Source organism: Triturus cristatus, chromosome 8, assembly GCF_964204655.1.
Source record: "Triturus cristatus chromosome 8, aTriCri1.1, whole genome shotgun sequence".
Lineage (NCBI taxonomy): Eukaryota > Metazoa > Chordata > Amphibia > Caudata > Salamandridae > Triturus > Triturus cristatus.
Genome location: NC_140591.1, coordinates 53,639,533 through 53,653,349, shown reverse-complemented (window position 1 = coordinate 53,653,349; position 13,817 = coordinate 53,639,533). Strand labels below are relative to the sequence as shown.

The 13,817-nt window shown below is 44.8% G+C and overlaps 1 non-coding gene across 1 annotated transcript; it reads right to left on the bottom strand.

Annotated features, from left to right (window-relative positions):
* Nucleotides 1-217: 217 nt before the first annotated feature.
* TRNAF-GAA (transfer RNA phenylalanine (anticodon GAA)) lies at nucleotides 218-290 on the bottom strand. Its single transcript has one exon. It is a non-coding gene; the product is annotated as a tRNA-Phe (tRNA).
* Nucleotides 291-13,817: the final 13,527 nt, after the last annotated feature.

Below are 13,817 nucleotides of genomic sequence, written 5' to 3'. Positions count from 1 at the left end.
TTTACTTTCAATTAAAGGAAGAATTGGGAAATAAAGGAGGCAAAGTTGAATACAAGAGAGGTGGAAGCAAGTTTGAAAGAAAGACAGAAAGTAAATAATATGTTGAATTAATTGTATTGTCGATTATCTTGATAAAAGGTTTTGATCATTATAAACAAAGTCAATATGAGTTGACTCAAAATAGTCTTTGTGGCATGCAAAGCAGAAGTTCAAAATGTGCCGAAACCCGGGATCGAACCAGGGACCTTTAGATCTTCAGTCTAACGCTCTCCCAACTGAGCTATTTCGGCCTGCCAGCAGCTATAGTATTCAGCCTCTTTTTTTGAACAATCCCAGAACAGAGATGCAGAACCTGGATTTTCAATCTGAGGTTAGAGCTGTGTTTTAATGTGTCCTGCATTGTTCAGCAGCTAACTGGTGAAATGGGTGAGTAGCGTTTTTGGGATAAATGTTAGGTCGTTTTTCTTTTAAAACTCTGAGTGGACCAGCACTGTATTACACAGACGTATGTCGCCTGAGTAGGTAAGCTATGTCATCTCAATACTGACAACTTTTTTCAAGGAGAAGTGAAAGCTGATGCAGACAAGAGTTTACTTTGAAAAAAGTATGAAATGGGATAAATTCGTCATCAAAGCTGATGGCAAGAGAGGTGGAAGCAAGTTTAGAAGGAGGACAGAAAGACAACTTTTTGTTGAAGTTATCATGTTGTTGATCAGTTGATAAAATATTTTGAGAAATAAAGAAAAAAAAACTAGAGCTGATTTCAAGAAATATTTTGCAAGAATGTAGGATCCCCTCGCACTGTGCTGAAAGTCAGGATTGAATCAGGTACCTTAAGCTCTTCAGTCTAACGATCTCCCAACTGAGATATTCCAGCCAACAAGTCCCTGTGGCCTCCTGATGCATTATTAATAATTGTAGACGATACATACAGAACCTGGTCATTCTATTTTCGTTTATAGTTATGTGTTAAAGTGTCCAGTATCTTTCAGCAGGTAACTTGGTCTGATGAGTGAATATCCTTTTTAGGGGACAAGGTAGGTAGAATTTTTTTTCTAAACTCTGAATTGACTTATACTCTGAAACACAGACCTATATGGCCAGGGTGTACAAGCTATGTCATCTGACTACTGACAGTTTTGTATAAGGGGAATTGGAGGCTGATGCAGGCAAAGCTTTACTTTAAAATAAAGCAAGAAGTTGCAAATAAATGAGGCATAGTTGAATACAAGAGAGGTGGAAGCAAGTTTTAAAGGAAGACAGAAAGTAAATAATATGTTGAATTGATTGTGTTGTTGATCAGATTGATGAAAGGTTTTGATAAAGAAGAGCGTTGATTTAACTTCAAACAGCTTTTGTGACATGAAAAGCAGAAGTTGAAATTGTGCCGAAACCCGGGATTGAACCAGGGACCTTTAGAGCTTCAGTCTAACGCTCTCCGAACTGAGCTATTTCGGCCTGCTGGTAGTTTGGGTCTTCATCCTTTCTTTTAAACTTCTCAAGAAAATAGATGCTCAACCTCATGCTAGAGCTATGTTTTAAGATGTCCTGTATCATTCAGCAGTTAACGGGTGCAATAGGTAAATAGCATTTTTCGGATCCAGGTTAGGTAGCTTTTTTTTATTTACTCTGAATGGACTAGCACCATATTACACAGAGGTATTTGGCCTGAGTAGGTAAACTATGTCATCTGAATACTGAAATCTGTGTTCAAGGAGAAGTGGAGGCTGATGCAGATAAGAGTTTACTTTACAAAAAAGCATGACATAGGAAACATTTGTAGTCGAAGCTGAATGCAAGAGAGGTGGAAGCAAATTTAGAAGGAGGACAGAAAGACAATTCTATGTTGAATTGATCATGTTGTCGATCAGTTAATAAAATATTTTGATAAATAAAGAAAGAAAAACTTGAGCTGATACCAAGAAATATTTTGTGAGAAGCAAGAAACCTCTCAGACTTTTCCGAAACCCGGCATTGAACAATGGACTTTTAGATTTTCAATCTAACGCTCTCCCAACTGAGCTATTTCATCCAGCTGGCCATTTTGGCTTTCTGTTGTATTTTTGATAATTGTTAACCCCTTCGATGCTCATGACGGAGCGGTTCCATCATGAGCATCGGTTGGGCTGTGCTCATGACGGAACCGCTCCGTCATGAGGACAGCCCCTGGGGGAAGCGCTGGCGCTCCCCCCCTGGGGCATTGATCGTGCCCCCACAGACGGGGATGGCAGCGGAAGAGTTTCCGCTGCCACCCCCGAGCCCCCCCACGCTTCCTGGTGACGTCAGCGCGCGCCGACGTTATCAGGAAGTGCTGGGACGCCTGGAAGCCATTTGCTTCCGGGCGTCCCAGCAGCAGCATCAGGTTAGTGGAGTTCTCCGGTGGGGACGCGGGGGCCGCGGCGGTGATTTTGAAAGTATTGAGGCATCGGGGGAGAGGAAAGAGTATTTCCTCTCCCCTGATGTCTCAATACAGGGCATTCCTGTAGCACGATCGCGCACAGCGTCGCGATCGTGCTGCAGGAATGCCACCACTAGGCACCAGGGATGCGTTTTAGCACTAAAGGAAGCGACCCCTTGGGCAAGGGTCGCTTCCAATGGCCCCATTATCTCAGCAAGACTTTTCTGCCCCCTCTGGGGGCAGATCGGTTGAATTTTCGTGCCGTTTCCGCTCCCAGGGGGGGGCAGAAGAGCCCACTAGACACCAGGGATCATTGCAATGTTGTAGGAAGCGACCCCTTGGGCAAGGGTCGCTTCCTGGCCCCCCATTATCTCTGCAAGACTTTTCTGCCCCCTCTGGGGGCAGATCGGTTCAATTTTTTTGCCGTTTCTGCTCCCAGGGGGGGCAGAAGAGCCCACTAGACACCAGGGATCTGTTAGATATTTTAGTAAGCGACCCCTTGGGCAAGGGTCGCTTCCTGGGCCCCCAATATTTTTGGAAGACTTTTCTGCCCCCTCTGGGGGCAGATCGGTCTTTTGTGTAGCCGTTTCTGGTCCCGGGGGGGGGGGCAGAAAAGCCCACTAGACACCAGGGAATTAGTGTAAATAAAAATCGAATTGACCCCTTGCTTCCAGGGTGCAATTTTTTATAATATGTATTTGGCCCACCCGCCCCGGGACAGAGTAGCCTTTATTTTCCTGCTGTTTTCTGCCCCACCTGGCACACAACTCGATTGACCATTTGGGTAGTGACTTAGCATGTTATAATGTTTATTGTTATATGTTTTGTGAATTGCAATTGTAATGGTTTTTTGTTTACTCTTTAGTTCTAGGTGAAGGCGTTTGCTCTTTTCATTGTGCTTGGTGGTTCTGTTTGTGTAGTTTGGTAAGACTTTTTTTTGTACAATGTAAATGTGTTTGATTTCTCTGCATGAATTTTTTTTGCAAATGGTGTAATAATAGCAGTATGTTTGTTTTTTGAGTGTCAAAAACTTTTTGCATTGGTGCTCGATGTGTATTTTGTTGTCTTGTGAGTAATTTCTTTTTTTTCTTCTTTCTAGTTTGATATCGTTGGTTTTTGCTGTGTCACTGCAGAGTTGGTTTCTGGTGAGTGCAGCTGTCTCTTGTAATTGGATTGTATAGTTTTTGAGTACATTGATCTTAGTGATAAAGGTACACATTTCTTTAATTACTTGGTTTGCACATTGTTGGTTGTTGTTGACTTGTTTGTGCAGTTTTCTATCTTAGTAAGTATAATGGCTAGCCGCAGGATGACTGCTCAGCAGGTTGTTGGTTTGCTGTTTGAGTCTTCCTCTGATATTGGTTCAGAGACTGACTCTGCATCTGAGGGAGAGGAGGCAGGGGACGATTCTGGCAGTGAGTTGTCTCTCCGTATGGAGTCATCGGATGATGAAGATACTCTTAGTGCGGATGAAGTGCCTGTGTTAGAGGCGGAGACTGATGTGTTGATAGTGCGGCAAGAGGCATCTGGGCTGCAGCCTGGGGCTGCAAGGCTTCCCGTTGGTGTAGTGCGGCAAGAGGCATCTGGGCTGCAGCCTGCTGCTGCAAGGCTTCCCGTTGGTGTAGTGCGGCAAGAGGCTTCTGGGCTGCAGGATGGGGCTGCAAGGCTTCCCTTTGAAAGTGATGACCTCTGGGTTGCCCCTGGCATGGTGCAGCCGGCATTGCCAGAGTTTACTGGTGTTCCAGGGTCTAGAGTGAATACTGAAAACTTTTTGCCGGTCAATTTTTTTCAGTTGTTTATGGACGATGTGTTTTTTGCAGAGATTGTTGAGCAGACTAATTTGTATGCCGAACAGTTTTTGAGGGACAACTGTGCCAGTCTTAAGCCACACTCTAGAGCTACCCGGTGGACTCCCACATATGTTGAAGAGATGAAGAAGTTCTTGGGTTTAACTTTTTTGATGGGCTTGCTAAGGAAGACTTCAATGTCTTCATATTGGTCTAGCAGTCCCTTGATGGCAACGTCTATTTTTCCGGCAGTCATGAGTCGTGACAGGTATTTGCTTCTGCTTCGGATGATGCATTTTGTTGATAATGGTTTAGCGTTGCCACGAGATCACCCTGACTGTGACCGTCTTTTTAAGATTAGGCCTGTCCTTGATCACTTTGTTGATCGATTTTCTGAGATTTATGCCCCTGGGAAAGAAATTGCAGTGGATGAGTCTTTGGTGTTGTTCAAGGGCCGCTTGGTTTTTAGGCAATACATTCCTAGTAAGAGGGCACGCTATGGAATAAAGCTGTATATGCTGTGTGACAGTAGGACTGGATATGTCTCTAATTTCAGGGTGTACACCGGTAAGGAATCTAGGTTTAACCTCCCTGGTTGTCCGTCCACTTTTGGAGTGACTGTTAAAAAATCCTCTTCCAAGTTCCCAAACAATTTTCTCAAAGGCCACCATTTATATGTAGATAACTTCTACACTGGTGTGCGGTTGTTCAGGGAATTGGCCAAAGTGGACACTCTCGCTTGTGGCACAATCCGCTCGAACCGTAAAGGTTTCCCGAAAGAACTTGTTTGTCAAAAGCTTGTGCGGGGACAGTGCAGTGCGTTGCGTTGCCAGGAGCTTCTTGCTGTGAAGTTTACAGACAGGAGAGATGTCTACATGCTGACTACCATCCATGATGAAAGCACTGCACCTGTGACTGTTTGGGGTCAGGTCGCTGAAGCGCGCAAACCTGTGTGCATTTTAGACTATAATAGGCACATGGGTGGTGTTCACAGAGTAGATCAGAGGTTGGAACCGTACACTGCTCTTCGTAAGGCTTACATTTGGTACAAGAAGTTGGCTATCCATTTTTTCCACTTGGCAATGTTTAATGCTTTTGTTGTGTTCCAGGATTCTTGCTCTGAGTCAAAGATGACTTTTGCTAAGTTTCAGGAGTCTGTAATAGGTAGCCTTGTTGTAGTGGAACAGGCAAGTAAGTGTTCCTAGAGTTGGACTGGTGGAGGATGTTGCTAGATTGAAAGAACGCCACTTTCCAGATCACATTCCTCCCACACCCGCAAAAGATTTTCCCAGCAGGAGATGTAGAGTCTGTTGCCGAAAAGGTTTGCGGAAGGAGAGTCGTATGTACTGCCCCGACTGTCCTTCTCATCCTGCACTGTGTCTCCCTGCTTGTTTTAGATCGTACCACACACGAAATAATTTTTGGGAGGATTCTTGAGTGGTAAAGTGAACTGCCTGGTCTGTATTCTTTGGATAATTTGATTCTGTTTCAAGGTTGGTGTTAGTGCAATGTATTTAGTTGCTGATTTTCTGTTAGAAGATTTGTATCTATTTGCAATTTGTGTGTGTTTTTATTTTTTTCTAAAAAAATCCTAAATGTGATGGCGGTGTGTGTAGGCTTGTGCTTGGCTGTTGGTGTGTGTGGACTGGCACTTGGTTGGTGGTGTGCGTGGAATGGTGCTTGGCTGGCGGTGTGCATGGACTGGCGGTGTGCGTGGACTGGTGCGTGGCTGGTGGTGTGCGTGGACTGGAGCTTGGCTGGCAGTGTGCGTGGAATGGTGCTTGGCTGGCGGTGTGCGTTGACTGGTACTTGGCTGGCGGTGTGCGTGGACTGGTGGTGTGTGTGGACTGGTGCTTGGCTGGTGGTGTCCGTGGACTGGAGCTTGGCTGGTGGTGTGCGTGTACTGGAGCTTGGCTGGCGGTGTGCGTGGAATGGTGCTTGGCTGGCGGTGTGCGTGGACTGGTGGTGTGTGCGGACTGGTGCTTGGCTGGTGGTGTCCGTGGACTGGCGCTTGGCTAGCGGTGTGCGTGGAATGGTGTTTGGCTAGCGGTGTGTGTGGACTGGTGCTCAGCTGGCTGTGTGTGAGTAGTGACTTTCTGCTGGTCACTACACACACTGCTAGCTGAGTGCCACTCCACGCAATCCATCAGCCTGTGTAGTTGCTGTGTCTGGATTGTGGGCGTGTGAAAGTGATGGGCCCTTGAATGGCGCTGTGTGCTGGTGTGAGTTTTGTTATGTGATGGGCCCGCGGCTGGCGGTGTGAATGGTTTTGTATGTCTCACACGTATGAAAGGTGTATGAATGGCCTGTAAAGAGGTTGGTGCCTTGTCGTGGCTTTACAGCTCACGAGCTGTGAGTCAATGGTTCAGTTTCTCGCCCTTTCAATTATTACCAGTGCATTTCATTTCTGTGAAATCACTTGCTAATACAATTGTATCTACTGAACCATCACTCACCCTCGTGCCAAATCCAACCAGTATGTGTGTGTGCTTGCGGATTAGATGGCTGTGCAGTAATATTTGTCTTTCTGAAGCAGGGTGTACCTTGTCCCTTTTTGTTGAATTTTGTAATGTGTTGCTTTTGTGCCTGGTGGTGCGAATGGTCTTGTTTGTATCACGTATGAAAGGTCTGTGAATGGCCTGTAAAGTGGATGGTGCCTTGACGTGGCTTTACAGCTCACGAGCTGTGAGTCATTGGTTTGGTTTTTTGTGAATTTAATTATTGACAGTGCATTTCATTTTTGTGAAATCTCTTGTTAATAAAATTTAATACACTGAACCATGACTCGCCCTCGTGCCAAATCCAACCAGCATGTGTGTGTGTTTGAGGAGTAGATGGTTGTGCAGGAATCTTTGTCTTTAGTTTCTCTGCCAAGGTACACTTTCCATGCAAGAATAACCCACCAACTGTAGATATTGTCGAAAACCCATGGGAGTTCATGGTGATGTCTCTCTTGTGAATTCAAAAAGATTTTTTAGCCCCAATGTCCTGCAAACCTCAAAATGTCTGCCACATTTTCTTTGCAATATTATTCCAAAATTCTCACGCTGTAGGAACAATAGTTAATCTGGTTTTGCAAGGGGGGTCACTTTGGTTTTTGGCCCGGTGCTCGGCGGCCATCTAGGGAAACCTACCAAACCCACACATTTCTGAAAACTAGTCACCCGGCGGCTTCCAGGGAGGTATGGCTTGCGTGGATCCCCCAACGTTTCCTTACCCAGAATCCCCTGCAAACCTCAATTTTTGCTGAAAAAAAAATCACTTTTTTCACACATTATGGGGTGGGAAAGTAGTGGCATCACCGGGCTCACACAAATTTACCACCACCCAGCGTCCCACCCCAAAATGTGTGAAAAAAGTCATTTTGATGTCGCCTCACTACGTTTTGGGCCCTTGCCTGCCGCGGGTACTTGGGCCTCCCACACAAGTGAGGCACCATTTTTACCGGGAGACCTGGGGGAACGCTGGGTGGTGGTAAATTTGTGTGAGCCCGGTGATGCCACTACTTTCCCACCCCAAAATGTGTGAAAAAAGTGATTTTTTCAGCAAAAATTGAGGTTTGCAGGGGATTCTGGGTAAGGAAACGTTGGGGGATCAACGCAAGCCATACCTCCCTGGAAGCCGCCGGGTGTCTAGTTTTCAGAAATGTCTGGCTTTGCTAGGTTTCCCTAAGTGCCGGCAGGGCTAGGGTTCAAAAACTACAGCTAGTCCCTTTGCCAAAAAAGGGTCATTTTTCACTGCAAAATTGAGGTGTGACCACGTTGCGTTTTGCGCCGTTTCTTGTCGCGGGCACTAGGCCGACCCGCACAAGTGAGGTACCATTTTTCTCGTAGGACTTTGGGGAACGCGGGGTGGGTGGAAATTTGTGGATCCACGCAGATTCCAGAACTTTCCACCACAGAAATGTGGGGAAAATGTGTTTTTTTTGGCAATTTTTTAGGTTTGCAAGGGATTCTGGGTAACAGAACCTGGTGGGAGGCAGTCAAGTCACCCCATCCTGGATTCCCCTGGGTGTCTAGTTTTCAAAAATGTATAGGTTTGCTAGGTTTCCCTAGGTGCCGGCAGGGCTAGGGTTCGAAAACTACAGCTAGACTCTTCGCAAAAAATGTGTAAATTTTCAGTGTGAAAATGTGGTGTGTTCACCTTAGGTTTTGAGCCACTTCCTGTCGTGGGCACTATGCCTACCCACACAAGTGAGGTACCGTTTTTATCGGGAGACTTAGGGTAGTTCAGATTTGTAAAGCAACTGTTATTACCTATTGATTTTTGATGCATTTCTCCCTTCCAAATGAAAGACATTGTGTAAAAAAAAAAGTCATTTTGAAAAATGACCAATAATTGTCATGCAAGTAGGAGTATTCCCAATTTCGAAAAAGTGCAAATATACACTGTTTCTAAACTCTGTAATTTGTTCCCATTTCAGAAATACAAAGGTGTTTTTCATACCAATTTTTCCATGTATACATTTTCACACTATAATTGCTATATACCCAGAACTAAAAAAAAAAACATTACAAAATGCTGCTCAGTTTTTTACTCTGGGTTCCTTGGGCTCTTGGTGAACCTACAAGTCCTATATATCCCCACAACCAGGAAGGTCCAGTGGATGTAACGGTACATTGCTTTCTAAGAGATGTCATAATTAGAAGAAGTTACAGGTGAAAACGTTGACTCAAAAGGCTGCTTTTTTCAACTAATTTTTAATTTTTCCTATATTTAACTGGTAGTTTCTATAAAGAAACCTTGATGGATCTACACAAATGACCCCTTGCTGAATTCAGAATTCGGTCTACTTTTCAGAAATGTATAGCTTTCCAGGATCCATTATTGTTTTTGTACCCATTTCTACCATTAACTGGAAGGAGGTTGAAAGCACAAAAAATAGCAAAAATAGGGTATGTCCCAGAAAAATGTCAACACTGAAAAATGTTGGTTTTCTGACAAAATTCTGTCATTCCCTAAAAGCTAGAGAAATGGTGATTTCAGCCCCACAAACCCTTTTTTTATACCATTTGCAGAGAAAAACCCAGAAGCTTTCATTTGCAGCCCGTTTTTCCCATTTTTCACAAAAAAACCAAACTTTTGTTGTGTTTTGACTAATTTCTCGGAACCCTCTAGGAGAATCCACAAACCCTGGGTACCTTTAGAATCCCCATGATGTTGGAAGAAACGGACGCAAATTTGGCGTGGATACCTAATGTGGTCAAAAAGTTACAGGGGCCTAAGCGCGCACTACCCCAAATAGCCCAAAAAAGGCTTAGCACAGGAGGGGAAAAGGCCTAGCAGCGAAGGGGTTAAAGATAAATGCAGACCCTGGTCATTCTATCTGCATGTGCAGTTATGTGTTAAATTGTCCAGTATTATTCAGCAGCTAAATTGGTCTGATGGGTGAATTTACGTTTTAGGAGCCAAGTTAGTTAGATGATGTTTGTAAACTATGAATGGATTTATACTCAGACACACAGGCCTATATGGCGAGGGTAGGCAAGCTAGGTCATCTGACTACTGACAGTTTTGTAAAAGGGGAACTTGGAGGCGGATGCAGGCAAAGCTTTACTTTCAATTAAAGGAAGAATTGGCAAATAAAGGAGGCAAAGTTGAATACAAGAGAGGTGGAAGCAAGGTTGAAAGAAAGACAGAAAGTAAATAATATGTTGAATTAATTGTATTGTCGATCATCTTGATAAAAGGTTTTGATCATTATAAACAACGTCAATATGAGCCTTTGTGGCATGCAAAGCAGAAGTTCAAAATGTGCCGAAACCCAGGATTGAACCAGGGACCTTTAGATCTTCAGTCTAACGCTCTCCCAACTGAGCTATTTCGGACTGCCAACAGCTGTATTATTCAGCCTCTTTTATTTAACAATCCCAGAACAGAAATGCAGAACCCGGATTTTCAATCGGAGGTTAGAGCTGTGTTTTAATGTGTCCTGTATTGTTCAGCAGCTAACTGGTGAAATGGATGAGTAGCGTTTTTGGGATAAATGTTAGGTAGTTTTTGTTTTAAAACTCTGAATGGACCAGCACTATATTACACAGACGTATGTCGCCTGAGTAGGTAAGCTATGTCATCTCAATACTGACAACTTTGTTCAACGAGAAGTGAAAGCTGATGCAGACAAGAGTTTACTTTGAAAAAAGCATGAAATGGGATAAATTCGTAGTCCAAGCTGAAGGCAAGAGAGGTGGAAGCAATTTAAGAAGGAGTACAGAAAGTCAACTTTATGTTGAAGTGATCATGTTGTCGATCAGTTGATAAAATATTTTGACAAATAAAGAAAAATAAACTAGAGCCGATTCCAAGAAATATTTTGCAAGAATCAAGGATTCTCTCGCACTGTGCCGAAAGTCAGGATTGAACCAGAGACCTTTCGCTCTTCACTCTAACACCCTCCCAACTCAGCTATTTCAGCCATCAAGATGAGCACAAATCTTCCCACTATGTTATGCCATGTAGGGTGCCTCAGGGATGAGCACTTTCGCCTACCCTATTTAATATATATGTTACCCCACTGGCTAAACTTAATCGTTCCTTTGATTTTAAGGCTATTTGTTATGCAGATGACACGCAAATTGCTGTCTCATTACCCACCAATCCAGAGACTGTGGCAGAACGTTTTAAACTCTGCATGAGCCAGATTATTTGCTGGTTGCAGAATAATTTTTTTTAAATTGAACACCGGGAAGACGGAAGTAGTCTCGTTCGGAAGGGACTTCTCAATTTGGAACTCCAATTGGTGGCCCGCGACAGCAGGGCCATGCCCCCAGCCCGTAACGAAGGTAAAAAATCTTGGAGTCCTGATTGATGACCATCTTTCCTTATCTGACGAGGTAAATAGCATTACCTCTTCTTGTTTTTATACACTTAAAATTCTTAGGAAAATTCTTCCTTTCATCCCTATGTCTGAGGAAAATGGTTGTTACGGCGCTGATCCGGTCAAAAATTGATAACTGTAACTCACTCTACATTGGAGCAAAAAAAAGTGTGATTCATAAACTTCAGACTTTGCAGAATGTGGCGGCCCGGCTATTATTAGAACTACCCAAATTTAGTTCTATTAGTCTAATTACTCGAGAACAACTACATTGGTTGCCCATATCGGCTAGGATTCAGTTTAGGTCAATGTGTATGTTACACAAGACTCTGCATGGGACGGGACACCCCCAGATTGGTCAATATTGCAAGCGATACACTCTACAGAGATGCCTCCGTTCAGCCTCAGCGTATTTGCTTATGGTCCCAAGAGTAAAATCGTTGAAATGGGGGAGCAGAAGTTTTCGATATTTGGCCCCAAAGCTATGGAACTCTATGCCTCTGCATCTTAGAACTCAAAACAACCTGTTACCGTTTAGGAAGGAACTTAAAACTTGGTTATTTGCATGCACTCATTCGGGGGTTTGATTTTTCAGATCAACTTTACGGTGGCAAGCGCTAAGACGCCACGGCAAACGGGCTTTATAAAAACCCATTTTTCATTTCTCAATCTTTAACTCTAAAATTCTGTGATTTGTTTTCTTGGTTTCATTTTGCTCAGAACAGTCCTCTTTCTACTGCTCACTTAGGCCATTCTCTGGATATTATCTCTGCCAAGCAGATTAACCGTTTCCTTTCCTGGAACACATATTACTGGGTCCATTTCTTGAATCATCTATAAGCTGTGTAGGCGTGTTTTAAAAATAAGAAAAATAATATAGTTTTAATATGTGCAGAAATTAACATGTAGGCCTTAATGAAAATAAAATATGTTTAAATGCGGTTATGTTTCATATAGGTACCCTAATATAGGCCTGGGTACTCCTTCACCTACATTACCTCCCCTACACTACACTGTAACAAGCCTTTTTAGGATTGAACCTTTTACCTAGTTCTAGTCCTGGGTGCAGAAGGACAGTTTCTCCTAAACAATAGAGTCTGATAACTCCATCATTAGACTCACACAGTATGAATGAATATTCATAAGGGTACCTAGAAACCAGGCTGTGGCTCCACCACCTTCCTCCCCATATCTACGTACACAGTTCATCCCATACTTCATCCTCAAATCCAATAATGGCTAATACATGCGACAAGGGACAAATGAGCCCTAGATACTTTCTGTATAAATATAGCACCTCTTGCTAGTGTTCGACAGAGGGAACCGAGACTTCCAAGCCGACACACAGGACCAGAGACGCAGAGGCTCCTGCATGCAAACGCTCCAGCCGACAGTGGTCTGAACATCCCTCACGGGTGTCCAACTCGAGACCAAGAAGGGCTCCGATATGCTCATACTTCGGGTAATGGCGTTCGACTAAATACTAGAGGGATTCTTGGCTTTACACCTACTCACATGCTAGGTACACTTAGGTACATCTAGATAGGCATCGTGGGAGTTCGCGTACTTTTGTCATGCATTTTATATTCATGTATTGATTCATGCTTATTGCAAGATGGTAGAACTGTACTATCCTTTTATATTGTCTGTAGTGCTAATCATATATCTCTGCTACTGTCTAATGGTTGTTGCAGCTCATATTTTATACGAGAATAACAACTGTTAACAATAACGGACGGCAAGATGGCCGCTCAGAAACTTGGCTCCGTGAAACCAACACATAATCTGGACATTATCGTGCTGCTACTGCCTTCGCCGGCCCTTCTTTGCCCCAGTATCTGTCACCAGGAGGGGCTGGTGTTAGATCGAGCTGTTTGAGACATCTCGGAACGCCCGCATACAGTTGCTGCAGCGAGGCGCTCATTCGGTACCGGGCAGCCGCGTTGCTCCCCAGGGCTCATAGTAGAGCTATTATGTCCGTTGTGGCACGGTTCGGTGCCCCATCGATCATCTGCAAGGAGGAGGGAGCTTGTAAGCGGACACTACCTACGGCGCTCTGCTCCAGAGACCAGCTATGATCGACTCCTTGGGCCTGGATGCTGCCATACAGTTTTCTGGGGTCTCCCACCCAACTGCCTGCACGAGCCACGGAGCGCCGTGCGAAGACCTCCGCGGCACACTGCGTCCATGACCCGAGGTGAGGACTGCTGAGAGTGGCTTGGGGCGCGGTGTTGGCTCGCGTTGCTTCGCTTCCCGCACCTCCGGGTGAGATCTGGGCGGCCTGGTGCGGACTTTGAACTCCGTAATTAGACCCTACGCGCAGCCTGGTGTGAAGCTTTGGCGCTGACGGGGCCAAGCACTCCTGCCCTGCAATCGTGTTGCTGTTGCACCCCTGTGACTATTACAGCTGAGGAGGTGTAGTGTTCCCCCAACCAGGGGCAGAAATTAGTGTGGTGTTGGTGACTGCAGCATGTTTACAGGAAGTGCGATCAGGTCGCCTCCTGCCAGCGTGTGGTGCCCTGGTCTTGAGAAGAGTCTGTAGCTGCTACACCTCAACTGCTCTATGGATGTACACTGTGCTGTGTGGTGTTAATTGCGCCTTCTTGCGATACTTCTTGTGCTGGCTGGCCCTGCCGCAGAGCTATAAAGTCATCCCCTATATTTACCTGGATCTATTGTGCTGAGCTCTCCCGGACTGCTGTCGTGCGGACCTGGGGGAATTTGGACGCTTGCTGAGGGTTGCAGTTGACAACAGTGCGGAGTCAGGGTGCGCCCCTCCAATCCGGCTTTAGCCTCCTCAATGCACACTAGGCCT